Raw genomic sequence first — 18,346 nt, forward strand, 5'->3', positions numbered from 1 at the left:
TAGGATAAAAATCCAGAAATGAACATCGGCACAACCCTATTAACTACAATCCTGATTGAATTTCACCACTCCCCAAAACCCCAACATCCTTTTTTGTTCCCAGATTGCACATTTCATTCAGCTACTGAACAGTTCCTTGGTCTTGCATTATCTTTTATGACCTTGGCTCTTTTGATGAGTAACGATCAGTTATTTTGTAGAGTCTCTCAATCTATTTTCTCATGAGTAGATTGAAGTTGTGCACTTTGGGCAAGAATATCACAGAAGTGAGGTTGTGTCTCTCTCAGTGCGGCCAACAGGGGGTTACGTGATCTCCATAAGTCTTAGTGCCCGGGTCAGGTGACCCTTAAGCGCTTGATTAGGGTGGCGTCTGCCAGGTTTCTCTGGAGTAAAGTTAACTATTTTTCTCTTTGTAATTGGTACCTTGCGGGGGGGACACTTTGAGACAATACAATTATCTTGTTTCTCCCCCGTTTGCTCACTGCATTTATACCCATCAGCCTGCAACAGTTATTACTGTGGTGGGGCCTAAAGGTGGTTTTGTACTTCATGAGGGTCACTGTTTCCACCATTTTATGGGTGAGGATACTGTGGCTCAGACCTGAAATACTTGCCCAAAGTCCTATTACCAATAAGCCATCAAGTCAGAACTCAGGTGCCAAGGCAGTGAATGACTCCTGACCCCTCGGCTCCCAACCTCCTCACCAGGGAGAGAACTGTGTGCCGGCATGTGACACCTCTCACCATCATTTGATTTTCCAGTGTGGGGCCTTCTCCCCCAGGCCCACCCTAGTTTCTGTAAAACATGAACAGTGCCTCTTGTTGGATTCCCCCAGGCTGCTCAGGGCAGGATCTGGTGCTCCGGAAGTGCCTGAGGATGGACTGGGGAAGGGAAGGATAGAGGCAGGGGGACACATCCGGAGCAGGTGGAGCCAGAAGATCACCCAGCTCCTCTCCTTTTCCCAGCCCACACAGTTATGGGGAAAGAGGTGGGAGGTCTGGTCACTGACACTCCCAAGTCCTGGCACAGGGGAAAAGAATGGGCAGGTTGCCCCCTGAGGGGCAAGGGACTCATGAGAGCAGAGGCCAGCAGGGAGGGGTGGGTAAGCCTGAGGCCAAGGGGTGGGGTTGGGAGAAAGACTGAGAGAAGAGGTAGGAAAGGAGGAGCAGGGACCATCTTATCCAGACCATCTTTTTACAGACCACCTACTAGAATGGGCTTTACTGATTATAATCATACCTCAAGTATAAAGTGGAGGTTATTGAAAGGATTCCAGGGAAAGAGTTTACTAGAATTCATTGGCAGGAAGTGTAGCCTGGAAGGGGCCTTTTCAGCTCAAGTGCCTCCCCCCACCACCATTACACCTCTGTGCCTCTCAGTTCACACTTATTCATGATTCAACAAGTATTTGTGGAGCCCCTTCTACGTGGAAGTGCTGTGCAAGCCTCTGGAAACAAAGTAGTGAGCAAAACCAGGGGTTGCCTTGGTCCAGTGGGGATTTGATGTTGTGGGTTGGTCTAGTCAACTTGTCTTCCCTGGCCTAGGGGTGGGGTACACTAAGCTAGAATGGGGAGTCAAAAGCACACGCATACTGACTGACGTCCTGCACAGGCCAGAGAGAGTCAGTGACTTACTCAAAGTCATCCAAGGTTAGAACCTGGAGCTGGTTTCAGGGCTCTTCTGTGCTAATGTGTTGCCACCTCTCTCGCCTTTGCTCACTTTGCAGCAGAGGAAGGTCAGGGACGCTCCGAGTAGGGGTGTCTGGGAAGATGCACATGCACATGGGGCTGGGGCCAGGACCCAGGGCAAGCGGAAGCTGGACCTGCGGGAGGACTGGGGGCTGGACAGAGGAGGGGATTGTCCTAGGGAAGCCTAGCCACTGTCCAGGACTTGGTCACCATGGTTAGAGAAAGCAGAAGTGAGGAACAGTGGTGGTAAGTGAGATGACAAGTGTGGGATTGGAAGTGGTCTTGGGCTGTTGTCCCAGCTCCCCCTTGTGAAGGCCTAGTATCTGGACAAATCCCTTTAACCATCAGGCTCCAGGCCACCTGTTGGATATCAAATGAGGGCATGGGGCTTGTTCAGAGGATTTCAGACTCTATCACCTGGAGAGCTTGTGTGATGATAGAGCCCAGGCTCACCCCAGAGATCAAATTCAGGGGATCTAGAATGAGGCCCAGGGACATGCCCAGCTAACAAGTGCCTCCAGATGATTCTGGGCCATCCTCCGTCCCTGGCCACACTTTGACCAACAGTGGACTTGATCATCTCTGAGCCCCTCACAGCATTTCCCTAAAAGAGCCAGGTTCCTTGGGCCAAGTAGAGGGGAAGGACACTGTTTTCCAGGCACTCGCTACTGGTTAATATTGGGAGAGGGAGCTGGAGAAAAGTCTCCTCTTCTAAAATTATAAAATTTTGCTATAGAAAAAGCTTATGTCTTGATGCAATTATAATTAAATTTCAATAAAAGCATTTACAACCCCTGACCAGGGTGAATGGCCAAGAAGGACGCTGGCCTGCAGGGAACCAGCACAACCAGCTCTGGCAGTCAAGAGCAGAGGAACTGAACTGGAAGCGATGGAATATCTAGGTGAGGGCAAACAGTGCTGCCCTTTCAGGTCTCCGAGGTCAGGCTCACCTCCATCTCTCATTCCTTGACTTGGCCTGCCCATCTCAAATCCCAACCAGGCTGAAGCAATTTGAATGCATTTGCACACCAGAGGGCAGAGTTCAAGGTCTCAGCCCTGGAAACACTGGGTTTTCCCAGATTCCAGGAAACCAACAAGCTGAAGGGGCCTACTCAGTCCAAGGGGCTGGCCAGAGACCCTAGGCCCCAGTTCCTCTCTGGAAAAACGCACATCACCTTTATATGTGCCTCTGTGTATGGGACCTTCTGCCCATTCTCTAACATCAAAAGCCACATCTTTCAAGAGATCCTTCTTCCACCAAGTCATCCCCATCCCTCCAGCCATAAGAACTGGCTTTTCCCCCCACAACCTTGTTAGGTAGTCATTTTCTTGCTCATCTTCTCCACTAGATGGAAGTAGGGACTAATACCATTTTGTTCTCCAGGGTGCCTGGCAATTAGGTATGCATCAAATTGAAAGTAGAATTGAATGAGGCAAGAGTTACTCTTTTAGTTTCAAAGGTGGAGAAATTATTGTGTGGTTTATTTCTTTAGATAAATCCTCAATCTAATATGTTATAGACTGACAGAGTTTATTAAAATAACAATTATTTTGCAAATAATGAATTACAACATTTTTCAGCAGTAATAATACTCACAAATTAGTATTGGGAGATATCTAAGAAAGCCCAAAAGATGAACTACACATGGCAGGAATGGTGAGTGATAGCACTCAGCATCTATTTTTTTCTGGATTCAAATTGAGTGAATGATATTCTACCTTATAAAACAGAAAAGGGTGGAATTATTATTTTTGTTAAGTGGGGAAGGACTTTCTAAACCAGAGAGACACACAAGGCCATGACAACTGCACTCACAGCCTATAACTATGATGGAAGCATGACCTAAGAATAAAGGAATCTCTCTTGACTTTATGGACTCATGTCTATCCTACAAAAGACACAGAGACATACAGGAACTTTGAAGAGGGAATGGTGGTAAAAGGATAAATTCTATTTCACATTTAAGTCTGCGTGACCCCTGTCAGAGAGGGAGGTTTGCGGACACCAAGTTCTGAAAGTTAATGGTGGTGCCTGGAGCCAACAGGACTGAGCAAGAGGCATCCAATTCTGAAAGGACTTTATCTTAGAAAAAAATGCTATTTCTGGAAATGATGACTGAAGAAAAAAAAATGCAACCTTCACAACTACAGTGCTGTTTCTTGGATCCAACTGATGGGCTCCAAGAAACTTCTTTGAGTAAACTAGATGAAAATGAAAGAAGATACAATAGTCTGCTGTTCAAGTGGGATGCCCAGGTCTGATAACTGGCTTCCTGATGAGAGGACATAAAGGTGAAGCCTTTCATTGAAAAGAAGGGGGTGAGAGGTTTGTGGATAAGAGTAACCGATGGTCCTGAGACATTTATGACAAGCATGTAGAAACACTGTGGGGGAAAGAAAACTAGAAGCTCAATGGCTGAGACAAAGACCCAACAATGGGGACTTTGCTCTACAGCTCCCCTTAACAAGCTCACTCCACCTACCAAAGTGCAGCAACTGAGACGGGACAACTGGTCTACTTCATGGAGTCTCAATTTCATCATCTTTGTGTAGACAATCAAAATGTGTATAGCAATCATTTCTGCCCTTAGGTTTGTTGTGAAAACTAAATAAGATCATAGGAGGGCTAGTAGTTGGTTTTCCTGAGACCAGAGAGAACAGTACCTGTGCCTGGCTAAATGGTATGTAATGGTCCTCATTCTGTCGAGGAAGGCAGTGGCTCTATTCAGTTACCAGCTACACGAGGCATGAGATCCGCCTCCCCTATTTTTAGTATTTCTTAGTTCTATAATTTGTCCTCTTTGTTTGCTTACTTATGGAAAACCATCTCATCAGGACCTGAGAAAAATCCAGTATTCAAAAAGTGTTTCTCACAAGATGACATTTTTTATAATATTATAATAACATTTGGGCCAATTGTACACATTCTCTTTTCCCCCCAGGTTAGGTGCTCATGCAGACCACAAGAAAAGAATTAGGCATTACAGTTTGTTTTGTAAAATAAGTGAGTGTGTAATTTAGTGCTGGCATTGTTTGTAATAACAAAAGTGTGAGTCCTGGTTTTATTCCTTCCAGATGTCTCTTGCTGTGACAGCTGGAAAGGGAACTAAATGAGAACGCTGATGATCACATAGTGACAGGGTAAGAAGGAGAGAAACAGGGGCTCTGTGTCAACAACACCCAGCAACTGTGACCCAGGCCAGCTCTGTGACGTTGACTTGAACCACACCAACGATAAGTTCCAAAGAAACAGCCCCTTAAATCCAAACTGTTGCATCTTTCAGTGAGGTATAAGGGGCCCCTGAAGGTCAAGCTGAGACCCTGCTTCTCCACGGCTGCAGCAGATGCCCTGAAGAGGTAGTATGCCTGAGCATCCTCCCAGACAGATATGTTGCCTATTATTCACAAAAACAAACCAATGACCTTCAATACCTGTGGCATTCTCCCTATCACGTCTGACTGAGACAAGCAATTCTCCAACCATCTTACAGCAATTTTCAATCAGAAATTATACAAGTAGAAAAACCACATGACTCAAAAGATACACTCCTAGCTATTTCCCAAGAGAAGTAAAAACACATCCATACACCACTGTACACAAGTTCTCACAGCAGCTGTATTAGTTTCCCAGGGCTGCTATGACAAATACCATGCAATGGGTTAGCTAAAGCAACATGAATCTCACGTTTTTGGAAGCAAGGAGTCCAACATTGAGGTATTCACAGGCCTACTTTCTCCCAGAGTCTGTAGCATTCAGTCAGTCTTCCGTTACATGGTGTCTTAGATTCCAGGATCCTATGACAAATACCAAGCCACAGGTTAACTTAAACAATGGGAATTTATTGTCTCATGGTTTCAGAGACTGGAAGGCTTGCTTTCTCCCAGGATTGATAGCCTTCTGACTGGCTAGCAATCCTTGGGTTCTTCGGCTTTCCCATCATATGGTGATGTCCTCTACTTCCTTTTCCAGGTTCCCACTGACTTCTGGCCTCTCCCTATGGCCTTCTCTATGTCTGAATTTCTTCTGCTTATATAAAGCACTCTAATAATCTGATTAAGATCCTCCCTCATGCAGTTGGGCTCCACCTTAACTAAAAATAACAACTTCAAGAGGTCCTATTCATAATGGTTCACACCCAGAGAAATGCAGATTAAGAAAAGGTAATTTTGAGGGGGTATATAATTCAACTACCACATAGCAATATCTCTCCTTGTCTGGTCCTGTTTTCCACTGACTTCCTCTAACAGACAGCATCCAAATTTCCTTTGCCCATAAAGACTCGAGCCATATGGATTAAGGCTCACCTTGGTTCAATTTGGCCTCATCTAAATAGGATCTTCAAATATTGTACAAATGGGTTCACCCACAGGATTCACATTCATAATGGATTTTTATTCCATGATAAAGACTGAAGCTACGTTTACTTCAAAATCAGAATTTAGTTTGTCCTCACACTCTCTGCAGAATTCCATATTAACAGAGCAAGGGATTCTTTTTGATTAGGAAGGACAAACATGTCTAAGTCAGCTTTGGGCTGGCTGTCATGCTCACAAATATCCAGGAACCCCAAAGAACTGCCCTGGACCCAGATCTGCTGCAGACATGGTTATGTTATCCTGCAGTTGCAAGAGCCTTGCCAGAAGCCTCCTTCCCCTGCCCTGTGGCGTGTGCTCCACCAGGCCTCCGCACACAGACACTGTCTCGCTGCCCAGCCAGGCCCGTCAGCTGGCCTCAGTGCCCTTCTGGGATGCCCAGACCTCAGTTTCTAAAAGCCTTGAGCTCAAACCTTGGCACTTCACATGTATTAGCTCAGTGATTCTACGTAGTAGCCCTAGATAGTACTATCAGCATCCCCATTTAACATGTGAGAAAAGGGAGACCTAGAGGGATGAAGAAGGTTCCCCATAATCTCACAGCTATTAAGAGGCAAAATCAGATCTCATGCTCGGGTGTTTTTATGACACAAGAATCTGGCCTCTAATTTTTGCCTTCTCTGATGTTAGAGAAATAAGCCATGGGGAAAACGATGGTGCAAGAAAGAAAACCTGAAACCTTAGCTCCTGTTCAGTAGCACAGCCATTTCTGGGTTTGGTGGCAAGGCAGTGAGGGGTCAAAGGCTGCTGGAACAACTGCTCAGGTCAGGCCTCAAACAGGTGACAGAGCAGCTGAGTAGACTAAGGCCTCTCCCTGGCTTCCCTCAGACCCTAGTAGCGAAAGTAGTGGAGACTGCAACCCCACTGGCCTCACCCACCCTCTGCATCCAGGCAGCTGGGCCTGGCCGCCTTGAAGATGGAAACTCGCCCACGAGACCATGGGGTCTCCCGAGTCAGACAAACTTAAGCCAATAATCTGAGGTGCTCGGTTAGAAACTCATGCCAACTCTAATAGTTCACTGCTCTCAGGAAGTCCTTCCTCGAGCTTTCAGTGCACAAAGAAACTGCGGCGTCGGACCCTCCCAGCCTTCATTCTTCACGGGCACTGTCACACGGCCGCACAGGCTCTCCGTCCTCTCGCCTTCACGGGCCTCCGCCAGCGTTTCCTCCAGGCCCGAGGAGGGAGGAAGCCCCGTTTCCCTCCTGTGCTCCCTCAGTCCACTCCCCGCTGCCCACGCCGGAAGGCGGTTCTCTGCCTTCTCTAGGGTTAGAAGCGGAGGGAGCCAGGGAGAAGCGGGTTGGGATGAGAAGGTAAGAAGACGCAAATGGCTCGGCACCTCAGACGGTGAAGCAGCAAGAGAAACAAAACTTAAGGCGGCTGAAGAAACGCCGGGGAGCCGGGAAGAGCCACCCTCCCGGCGCGCCGCGGCCCCGGCGACCCTTTGCGCGGGAAATGCTGCCCTCTGCTGGCCGCGCGCGGAGATGCCGCCTGACCGCTGCCAAGGACGGCGGAGGAAAGACCGTGACCCGGTAGTCCCCGCCGCCCTCGCAGGGAAGGGGCTGGGCCCTCTGTGCAGCAACAGACCCCGGGCCCCGCGTGGCGGCCGTAGGCCTGGAGGGGAGGGGGGCAGAAAGCGGAGACGGAGAGGACTCGGGCTTTAGGGGCCCTGAGTTCTAGTTCTGCCTACCTCAAATGCTCTCAATTGAGTTTTTTAGAGAGGAGATGAGTAAGAAGGAAAAGGAAAGAATGAACGGTTCTGACATCACTTCAAGGCCTACCTGTGCCTCCAAACAGCTCCCCTCAGTCATCTTCCTCAGCCAACTCTAAACTAATGAGCCAGGGAAGCTGTGTTCCTTTAACAGATGGTTACTGACGGTGGTAGGTTGACTAATGGCCCCCAAAGATATCTCAGTCCTAATCCCTGGAATCTAGGAAGGTTACCTTATATGGCAAAAGGGAATTTGTAGATGTGATTAAGTTAAGGACTTTGAGATGGGGAGATTATCCTGGATTATTGCAATCGCAAGTGTTCTTAAAAGAGGGAGATTTTACTACAGAAGAAGGTGATGTGACAACAGAGGCAGAGAGAGATTTAATGATAATTCACAGCTGGCTTTGAGGATGGACTAAAGGAGTCAAGGAATGTAACGAATGCAGCTCTGGAAGCTGGGAAAGGCAGGAAAATCGATTCTCCCCTAGAGCCTCCAGAAGTAGTTCAGCCTGCATGATATCTTGATTTCTGCCGAGTGACACTGATTTTGGACTTCTGACCTCAAGAACTGTAAGGGAAAAAAAGGTGTGCTGTTTTAAGCCACCAAGTTTGTGAGGATTTGTTACATGACCTTCTACTGTCTCAAACTCCTGTGCTAGGCATTTGGGGTAAAGCAGCTAATGAAGCAGACAGACCCTCACCTTCATCTCTAGGGAAGTTTATAATCTCCCTTTCTCTGGATTTTAAAAAGTCACAGCCGAACATACTTTTCACCAAAGAAGAAATATGAATGGCCAATGAGCACAGCTGCTCAAGTACATTAGCATTAGGGAAATACAAAGTAAAACCACAATACCCCTTCACACCCACTAAGAGCGCTATAATCAGCAAGACAGACAATCACAAGAATTGACAAGGATGTGGAGAAACTGGACTCTCAGACATTGTGGCAGGATTGTAAAATGGTGCAGCCACTTGGGAAAATACTGTATTGCTACAGTCCTTTAGTGAGTACAGAGGAGTCAGTCAAGAGGACAGTACCCTAATTTATTAGAGTTTAAGAGAAACTCCTTGTTTCTAATTTTTATTATAATAACCCTGTGATAAATATACTGGTCTGAGTGTTCCAAGTTATGTATTTCTTTAGGTGGGGTTTCCGGAAGTGGGGTATCTAGATACAAGAGCCATTAGTTTTTGGTTCATTATATGTCTGTTGTCCTGTTTTCCAGAAGGCCTGTGACACTATATAGCCCTAGAAGTAATTCTTATAATAACTACTACACATCCTTGCTTGGATTTCATGCCATATATGGTTCTAAACTCTTTCGTATTAACTCATTTAATCTTGACACCAGCCTTATGAAGTAGATACTATTATGGTTCCCATTTTATAGAAGAGGAAGATGGGGCACAGAGAGGTTAAATAAGCTATGCCCAACCTTTTTTATACAAGGGAAGTTAGTTTTGAGAACTTTGGGATCATTTTGTCAGTCAAAGGTGAATGTTGAAGGGAACCAGAGTTTTTGAAATTGCTGATGTCTGTTATAAGATCTGAACCCATCTGAACTCTGAGAACATGACAGTTTTGGGGTTGGGTGGTACTTTGTACCACTGAAGTGGTTTATGGTCTTTCCCCCAAATAGCTTAGCAACAATTTAGAGACCTGGCAATAATGCAGGTAGTACTAACCATAGTAGTAGTAGTAATCTTCCTAGTTATTTAAGACACAGTGAGTTAGAAACTTTTAGAAATAGAACCTTTTTCCTTTTTTAAACTCATGCATGGACTTTATAGAGCTGAGAAGACAGATTCAGAGAGGGGACTTTGTCTAAAACCCTTTTAGGGACTCATTTGATACTAGAGCCTAAATCCCAGCCCAACATTGCACCCACCAATTGTGCTTCCTGCTCCCAGACAGAAAGTAAACCAGCAAATCAGGGTGTGGAGAAAAGTCTCTCACCCAGGTGGGAGCCAGGAGCCAGGACTGTGCCCATGTGTGCATGTAAATGTGCACATGGGGTTGTGGGGGTCCCACCAGGGACTGTTGACCTTGCTGGTCTCAAAAACAAGCAGAATCTAACAGTGCAAAACTACTAGTCCAACCCCTCAATTTACCTCCTACTTAATTGCTCTCACCACATATTTTAACACTTTGGAAGTTACCACTCAAAGACTCACTGAGGTGCTGGGATTTGATGATCACTGTAATGAAGACATCTGTGCCCAAAAAGGGGTGGAATGGGGTGGTGTGGGTAGAGAGGACTATCAACAAAACATACCAGTAGTGCTTCAGTCTCACAAGCCCCTTTGGAATTTTTACCTCAAACTGACCTGAAGCATGTTCTTATTGGTTGCATTTATATTTAAGTTTATTCCAAACTTGGGAATGGATTCTGAAGCAGAATTGCTCTTCAGGTTGAGCCTAATAAATACAAAACCTTAGAGGAAACACAATACTCTAAAAGTATATTCAGTTTGTGCAGTTGTAAAGTTGGGAAGTTGGGAGAGAATGTGGCTTGAGATCTGGTTGGGAAATTTTGATTTTGTCAATTTCCTGGCTTGACTAGTCAAGACAAAACTTGGTGGTCTAAGTATACAACTTCTCCTGCTAACAGCTTAAAAGATGGGTTTAACTCATTAATCTAAACATGATTAATGGATTTGGACTATATCTATTTCTCTCCAATAGTGAAATCTTACATCCTGGAGTATCTTGAGATGCTAGGACAGAGCCCTTTTCATCAAATGAGGAAAATATTGTCACATCTCCATTAGGTGCCAGGAGAAAGTGAAGGAAATTAGTTTTTCTTTTCTATTTATTCAAATCAAATCCCTACAGTATTTTAAATTTAGTTCAGACATTGATAATGATTTTAAAAATTTAATAGATGATGCTTCTTTAGTTCATACTATGTGCCAAAAAACTGAGATTCAATATATTCTGTCTATATTAAGCCAGTTAATCACAACCCTATGAGGTACTATCATTTCCATTTTACAAAGGATAGAACAGAGAGGTTAAATGACTTACCCAAGGTCATACAGCTAGAAAGCTGCAGAGCCAAGATTCAAACCTAGGCAGTTTGGCTCCAGAGTCTACACTTAACCACACCTTGTAAGACTATGTGCCTGGTTTCCTTCATTCTCACAACTTCAGTTCCCTCACCTGTAAAGTAAAGACCCTACCACCAAACTCAAGATTCTTGAGAGATTATCAGTTGAGCATTTGTGAGCTCCCAGCACTGGCTTTACGTAACAAAGCCTTAACTGGCATTCACTTTCTCCCCAGGAAGTAAAGTTTATTTTCATTTCTGAGAAAAAAACTGAATAGAGAAATACCATAACAGAGTTGGAAGAGACCTGAGAAGTTGCTTATTACAACCACCCTTCCTCCCTGCAGGGCCAACTCCCTTCCCAGCTTTCTTTGGTCTCTTACAATGATGAGCACGCCACTCACGATACCGTCCACACCATCTGACCAGAAAAGGAAAAACTTCTGGCAGCCTTTCAAATAATTGTAGCAGTTGCCAAGGTATCCCTTTCAATTGCCTTCCTGTCTCCCAACTCCCCTGGGAATCCTCCCTGGGTTCCGGCTTGTTGAAGCTGCCTTCCCCATATAGTGCTCAGAACAGAGCTGGGTCAAGTGGGGTATGAGCAGCAGAATAAAGGGATTCTCTCCCCTCCCTTGATCTTCATTTTCTATTTATGCAAACTAAAGTTGTGTTCTCCAAGCATCACTAAAATAGACATGTCTACCATACCGGACCTCACCTCCTAATCCCAATTACTGTCCACCCTCCTCAACTGCCACTTGATACAAAGTGACTTAAAAGAAACTCTTGAGAAAATAAACACAGGTGGTAGTTTTCTAGGCTAGAGCAGGAGAACAGGGCCATGAAACCAAGCTTTTGTGGCCCTGGAGCCCACTGAATGATTAAAACAATCTGAAATCATGTTTTGAACCATTCTGAAGCTCTAAAAGCTAAATCAGTTGACTCCTATTGCTAACTATGAGGTTGTTCAAATGTTTCCAGCTCTTGTGCTTCTGGACATAATAGGATTGTATTTCCTGAGCCTCTGGGTTAGGGTGGGGCTGTGTGATGGCTTCCAGACAATGAGTGTCTCTTCTGGGCAAGAGTATTTCACTGTCAGTGTAGAGACTCTCCAGAGCTCCTCACCTCTGGCAAAGCCACCCATAGCTCTGTCAGCCAAGGGGCTACTGTGAGCAGAATCCAGCTGGCAATCAAGATGGGCCATAGCCTGAGTGAGAAAATCTTTTTTTAAAGCCACTGAGATTTGGTGATGCTTGTTAGAGCAGTTTAACTTCACCTATTCTGTGTGATACCGCTCCATTATTAAATTCCTTAAAAGAGAGGGTGTTTCTCCTTCAACATTCCTTAGATCCTTCTGATACCACCCAGTATCTCTTAAGAGCCAACACTCCACCCAACACTTTTTCTTCCCTCTTTGTTTCTGATAGTGCTTAATGATTAAGCTTTATTTGAAATGAAAATTCTTAGGATTATAGAAGCTCAACTTATCTGATGATCTGGTAAAAAGACCATCTCATAAGCTTGTAGACAATTACTATTGCTAGCAGATTGTAGCAAAACTAGGGTCTATTATCCCCCTCAGTGCCACTGCCCTCCATCTTCAGAGGTGAAGGGGCCCCTCTGAAGCCAGGAAGGGTGATTGAAGAAGGGAGGGAGAAAGACAGTTGAGAATAAACTAAGCTTTGAGCAGCCCGGCCGTAAAGTTCACATTCTCCCTAGGAATAGCTTTCCGCTTGGTGAAACGGGTTCCTTCCAGCTGCCGACGCACGGCTGACCCAGGGAAAGAGAAATTCCAGAAACCACCTCCCAGCAGAAGCACCCATAGCTATGGAAGTGCAGCCACTGCTCCCACACAGGTCATAGCTAGAAACGAAAAGGGGTGACTTATTTAAAAAGATACCAACCCTGGCAATGTGGAATATGACTCTCGGGGAAGAATCTAGACCCAGCATCGTGGGACGGAGAACATCCTCTTGACCAAAAGGAGGATGTGAAAGGAAATGAAATAAGCTTCAGTGGCAGAGAGATTCCAAAAGGAGCCGAGAGGTCACTCTGGTGGGCACTCTTACACACACTTTAGACAACCCTTTTTAGGTTCTAAAGAATTGGAATAGCTAGCAGTAAATACCTGAAACTATCAAACTACAACCCAGAACCCTTGAATCTTGGAGAAGATTGTAAACAAAGGAAGTTTATGAGGGGTGACAATGTAATTGGGAAAGCCATAAGGACCACACTCCCCTTTGTCCAGTGTGTGGATGGATGAGTAGAAAAATGGGTGGGGGTGGGGGGTTGGCACCCAGTGTTCTTTTTCACTTTAATTTTTGTTATTACTTTTGTGTGTGGTAATGAAAATGTTCAAAAATTAATTTTGGTGATGAACGCACAACTATATAATGGTACTGTGAACAATTGAATGTACACTTTGTATGACTGCATGGTATGTGAATATATCTCAATAAAATTGAACTAAAAAAAAAAAGTTACTGAGTTGCTGCATGGAAATGTGACACCCTCACAGAGTCCCCCGCAGAGACAAAATGTCCAAATCAGAGGACCTTTGAGACTTTCCAGATTTTTCCACTTGTTAGCTGGTCCCTGCAGTAGAGGGCCTCCTGCTGATCATCCACACTCAGGAAGGGACTTGGGTACACAGCTCTTATTTATGTAGCGTAGAATCCACTTCCTGGGATCCCACTAGCCCCCTTAACCTATCAACTTCAGAACATGGGCTTCGGCAGTGGAGGGAGGAAGTTGTTTAATTTAAACCTGATAGGATTTTGAAACCTAATATTTTGGCGGGGGGGGGGGTCAAAAATGAGAAGAAATCCTACCCATTTCCCCAATATAGCACTTGGGAGGGAATATATAATACCTAGTACTCATTAATCCATTGTATCTCCATTGATGGAAATGAACAGAGAAATACAGCATCCAGAGCTAAGAAAATGCCTCTGGAGCATTCTTTAAGACCCTTCCCCTCACTCAAAGGCATCCTTCACCAAGATTCCACAAAGTCTAAAATTATAAGCAATTATTTGATTGAGTTGAATCATTGTATCCTGGAGGATATCTGTTTGTTGGTATATAGATGTGGTTTACAATTTTGCAGGCTTTAAGGTACTGTGTGGGTTTGCTGGGCAAGCAGTTCACAGTCTCTGCAGGGTATAATTCCAGGGCTGCAAGCAGCGGCATAAGTCCTGTCCTCCACTTCTGCGATGGATCCCACCAGAGGCCAAGTTCTCTGCAGTGACGATGTCGTGGGCTGGACAGCGTCATTTGAGGCAGTGATAGCCGGGGGCCAATGGGGGTGGGTAGTGGAAGGGTGGGTATCCCTCCCAAGTAGCAATCCGTAAAGGATGGGGAGTTTTGTCTTGGGCTTTTAAATACCGTTGGGCATCTCTAGTCATGATAACTGTGTAGGTTTTGTAAAATTGTTGTCATCATAGAGCTCTGTGACTTTTAGGGAGTCATCTAAGATGCACCCAGCAAAGGCTTTGGTTGTGTGTTCCAGCACCTCCCCTCTGCACCTCCCTCTGTGCAGGTGGTTGAGGAGTGACACCCAGCAATCTCCTCTTTTAGGATTAGCTGAGTATTGTTTGAGCATTCCTCAGCCTACGTTGTGAGACCTTATTGGTAAGTAAACCTATGATCCATGCAGCCAGCAAATATACTAAAACCCAGAACCAGGGTGAACACTGACATTGTACTAGTTGGCAAGGACTGGCTTCTGGGGCTACTACTTGCATCACAACAGCTGGACTTGGTGTTGTTTTTCTCTTGCTGCAAGATTGCAAAATGCTTTCTCTCAAGACTTGCTCTATGTCTAGTGTTGGCCAGCTCAGGTCCTGTGCTTTGTATGGGTTACAAGCACTTCACCTCTAAAGGCAACCCAGACCATTCCACTCCTTAGTTAAGGAGCTATAATCTCTACTTTCTGCTGGCTCTGGCAGTGATGGGAAGTGGTCCCATGTAATTAATGTGGCAATGGGAGAAGGTTTTAACCCCTTGACAACATCTATGGAATGCCAATGTTTGGTTTCGGAGTACAAGTCATGGCCTTTAGTAACTATTTTAGCTAGTGATGGGCCAAGAGCAATCTCTTTTTCTGTGTCTACTCCACCAGGGCAGAGGAGCCCCTGAGGCCTGAGGTGCTGTGGGCTCAGATTGCCAGTTGGTAGGGGAAGCTTAGGGGGCTTGAGTGGGCCTTCCCCGAGGGTCCCACTAGATACGTTGTATAAGAATGAATTCTAGGTAGTTTATCTACAGTGTACTCCATGTGGTGAGTCAAGTATGTGTGGAAATGGATGAGGTTGCAAGCTGTTTCCAAATGCAGAAGAGCCTTTTTTTTTTTAATTAAAAAATTATTTTGTTTTCATTGGCCTGACCGCCCTGCCAGCCCTTTTGCCACAGCCCCAAGAATCAGTGAAGATTTGGAGATAGGGCAACTGGCAGCTTCAAGCATCCTGGAGGGCTAACTGAACCGCTTTCAGCTTTGCCAACTGTGCAGACTGCAAACAGCCATCTTGGGTACGTGCGGTGTTTAAGGCCAGTGATATGCTGTGGCCCTCCAGTGAGCAGCGTTGCATTAAACAATAGCATTGCTGTTGGTGAGTGTTCTAGTTTGCTAATGCTGTAGAATGCAAAACACCAGAGATGGATAGGCTTTTATAAAACGGGGGTTTATTTCGCTACACAGTTACAGTCTTAAGGCCACAAAAACGTCCAAGGTAACACCTCAGCAATCGGGTACCTTCACCGGAGGATGGCCAATGGCGTCCGGAAAACCTCTGTTAGCTGAGAAGGTAGCTGGTGTCTGCTCCAAAGCTCCGGCCTCAAAACGGCTTTCTCCCAGGACGTTCCTCTCTAGCAAGCTTGCTCCTCTTCAAAACATCACTCCCAGCTGCACTCAGTTCCCTCTCTTTGAGTTAGCTCATTTATATGGCTCCACCGATCAAGACCCACCCCGAATGGGCGGGGCCATGCCTCCATGGGAACATCTCATCAGAATCATCTCCCACAGCTGGGTGGGGCACATTCCAAGCAAATCTAACCAGCACCAAAACCTCTGCCCCACAAGACTACAAAGACAATGGCATTTGGGGAACACAATACATTCAAACCGGCACAGTGAGATATACTGATTTCCTTTCCATGTCAGACAGTTGGTCCCCAAGGGGCTCCCCACTTGGCTAGAGGAGGGAGCAATGGGGACATCATCACCAGCATCTCAAGATCCACCTCACCTCTCTCTTGGTTATCACTTGCAACGTATATTTTTTTCCATCTTTTCACTTTCAACCTACTTATGTCTTTGAATTTAAGGTAAGTAGTGTATAGTTGAGTCATGATTTTTTATCCATTCTGCCAATCTCTACCTTTTGACTGGAGAATTTAATCCATTTAAATTGAAAGTAACTACTGATAATTCAGGACTTTCTTCTGCCATTTTGCTATTTCGTCCTGTATGTCTTTTCTGAAATTCAGTTTATCTTTTAATGACTACTTCCATATTTATTTGTTTTTTTCTGTGTGTTTTTTGTTTGTTTTTTGTTTCTTGTTTATTTGTTTTTGTTTTTTGCATTGTACCATTTTGAGTCCCTTTCATCTCTTTCTGAATATATTTTTCATGTATTTTCTTTTTGGTTACCACAGGATGAAAATTTAACATCCTCAGTCTATAAAATTCTTATCTGATTTGATACTAACTTATCTTCAATAGCAGATATATCCACTTCCTATACCCTTCTATGTCCCCACCTTTTTTTGTACTTGTTACAAATTATCTTTGTATATTGGAGTCCAAAACTATAGATTTAGCATTACTTTTTATGCATTTGCATTTTAGCGCCTGTAAGAAGAAGTAGAGTTTACTTACCCAAAAGTATGAGAGTACTGGCATTTATATTTACCCATATGGTTACCTGTATTGAAGGTCTTTATGTTTTTACGCCTCTTTGATCCACTGTCCGGTGTCCTTTCCTTTCCTTTGGCATTGCTTATAGCAGGTCTAGTAGTAATAAGCTCCCTCAGCTTTTGTTTACCTAGGAAGATCTTAATCTCTCCCTCATTTTTTTTTAAATTAAATTCAATTTTATTGAAATATATTCACATACCATACAGTCATCCATAGTGTACAATCAACTGTTCACAGTACCATCATATAGTCATGCATTCATCACCCCAATCTATTTTTGAACATTTTCCTTACATCAGAAAGAATCAGAATCAGAATTAAAAAATAAAAGTAAAAAAGAACACCCAAGTCAATTGCTTTTCTACTCCACTAAAGTTTCCCTGAGGGAACAATTTTAATTCCTGGTGAAATCTGCATCCTGAAACATTTTTTTTCACCCAAGTCATCCCCCCTCATCCCACCCTATTTTTCATTCATTTTTTGTCCTCATTTATCTGCTTATCCATCATACACTGGATAAAGGGAGTGTGATCCACAAGGTTTTCATAATCACACTGTTACCCCTTGTAAGCTACGTTGTTGTACAATCCTCTTCAAGAGTCCAGACCACTGGGTTGGAGTTTGATAGTTTCAGGTACTTACTTCTAGCTATTCCAATACATTAAAACCTAAGAGGTGTCATCTATATAGTGCATAAGAATGTCCACCAGAGTGACCTCTCAACCCCATTTGCAATCTCTCAGCCACTGAAGCTTTATTTCATTTCATTTTGCATCCCCGTTTTGGTCAAGAAGATGTTCTCAATCCCACGATGCCAGGTCCAGATTCATCCCCGTCTCCTTCATTTTTGAAAGAAAGTCTTGCCAGATATAAAATTCTTGGCTGGCAATTATTTTATTTCAGCACTTCAAATATTTCATACCATTACCTTCTTGCCTCCATGGTTTCTGATGATAAATTGGCTTTTAATCTTATTGGGATTCCCTTGTACAAAACTCTTTGCTTTTCTCTTGCAGCTTTCAGAACTCTGTCCTTGTCCTTGGACAATTTGAGTACTATATATCTGAGGCAGTGGGAAGAAAATCTGTTCAGACAAGTACTCTGAATAGCAAAGCTTGCATTTTTGCCTTTTGAACCCCTTTCCCATGTCCGGCCCCAGAAAAAGTGCATGCATTCAAGTTGTTGAGGGGGAGGTGTGAGAAGGAATGTTTAAAAATTAGGAGAAAAAAGAAACAAATGAAAACTAAAAATAAGACCAAAAACAGAACATCCACCTCATAGGAGATGGTGTTCCCTTCAGTTGGCACTTAGGACTGATTACTTCAAATGGGGGGAAATGAGATGGAGTAGATCCTGAAATCACTCACAAAGGAAAATCATCCTCAAAGAAGACATTGAAAAGGCAGCTCTGGCACCTGCTGGGAATAGACAGATGGCAGAGGGGCAATGTAGCTCATCAGGAAGATGAGTTGACAAGTTGTAGATGCTATACCCAGCCCAGCCATTTGCCACCCAAAAAGAAGCTCCCCAGCACAACACCTGGCAGGTAGGAAGCTCTCTTAAGCAGTAGGTGATTATCAGGCAAGTAGCTTTACTTCCTG

The 18,346-nt window shown here is 44.4% G+C and overlaps 1 protein-coding gene across 1 annotated transcript in view; it reads right to left on the reverse strand.

Moving 5' to 3' along the window:
- The window catches only part of EHBP1 (EH domain binding protein 1), an 870,491-nt gene that overhangs the window by 645,076 nt on the left and 207,069 nt on the right, over window positions 1-18,346 (reverse strand). The window contains exon 2 of the mRNA XM_037807056.1: window positions 5,375-5,484. The gene's annotated coding sequence lies outside the window, so the exon portion shown is untranslated. The remainder of the gene's footprint in view (window positions 1-5,374; window positions 5,485-18,346) is intronic.

This window comes from Choloepus didactylus, chromosome 17 (assembly GCF_015220235.1).
Source record: "Choloepus didactylus isolate mChoDid1 chromosome 17, mChoDid1.pri, whole genome shotgun sequence".
Classification (NCBI taxonomy): Eukaryota; Metazoa; Chordata; class Mammalia; order Pilosa; family Megalonychidae; genus Choloepus; species Choloepus didactylus.